General features: G+C 20.7%; 1 protein-coding gene across 1 annotated transcript in view; it reads right to left on the reverse strand.

Moving 5' to 3' along the window:
* LOC106874905 (uncharacterized) overlaps positions 1–1134 on the reverse strand; it is a 93925-nt gene that overhangs the window by 61447 nt on the left and 31344 nt on the right. Inside the window, exon 2 of the transcript XR_008264979.1 lies at positions 187–341. The gene's annotated coding sequence lies outside the window, so the exon portion shown is untranslated. The remainder of the gene's footprint in view (positions 1–186; positions 342–1134) is intronic.

The raw sequence follows: 1134 nt of genomic DNA on the forward strand, positions 1-1134 counted from the left end.
ATACATACATACATACATACATACATACATACATACATACATACATACATACATACATACATACATATATATCTATATATATAGTTATATATGCGCGCACACACACATATATATATTGGAAGGTATGAAGAAATGCATTTGTTCGTATATTTAGTTAGAAAATAAATAAGAAATAATACGACTCACCGTTTGGTTAACAGTTGGATCGCTGGATCGCTGGATGGCTTGTTAGTTGGATGAATGGAATGGTGTGCTAGTAACTGGTTGGTTGGTTGGTATGATCAGTTAGTTGCTTAGTAGTGTTAGATTGTAACAGATTGCTTCAATCGTTTGATGAAAGACTAAAGGAAAAAGAAGAAAATGAGAGAACATTAGGTAAGACATGTGTATATATAAATATATATATAAATCTTTAGTTAAATATATTCAATGAGAATATTATATACTGAATTTATATTGAGTGCTCTATTACATCAAAGTATTAATACTATTAAAGTATTTATGTACTTAATACGAGCGATTATATATATTTTATAATATATTATTATTAATATCAGGAAATCAATATTAGAAAATTCATCAGAAAGATATATACGTGTATAAAATAATTGTTGTATTAAAAATATAAATATATATAAATGTATGTAAATATGTATAAGTATAAATATATAATAATAATAACAATAATAACAATAATAATAATAATAATAATAATAATAATAAAAATAAAAATAATAATAATAATAATAATAATAATAATAATAATAAATATGAGAGTTTAAAAGTTTTAAATTAAGTTTTAAGATCGTAAGACGCTTTAAAACTTAATTCAAAATTTTTAAACTGTCATATTTATTATTATTATATATTTATACTTATACATATATACATATATTTATATTATTTTATTTAAAAGAGTTCCAACTCTGTCTGTTTTTTATGTTTTTTATTTATATTCTTGTAAAATTTATGTGGGATATAGAATATGGAATATATAATATATAATATAAAGAAAGATGGATGGTACAATGAAATGAAGTATTGAATGTCTTATTGAAAATATGGAATATGTCTTATTGAATATATGAAATATTGAGTGTTCAATATAAAGGATTAAATATATAAATATATAAA

This window comes from Octopus bimaculoides, chromosome 10 (assembly GCF_001194135.2).
Source record: "Octopus bimaculoides isolate UCB-OBI-ISO-001 chromosome 10, ASM119413v2, whole genome shotgun sequence".
NCBI lineage: Eukaryota > Metazoa > Mollusca > Cephalopoda > Octopoda > Octopodidae > Octopus > Octopus bimaculoides.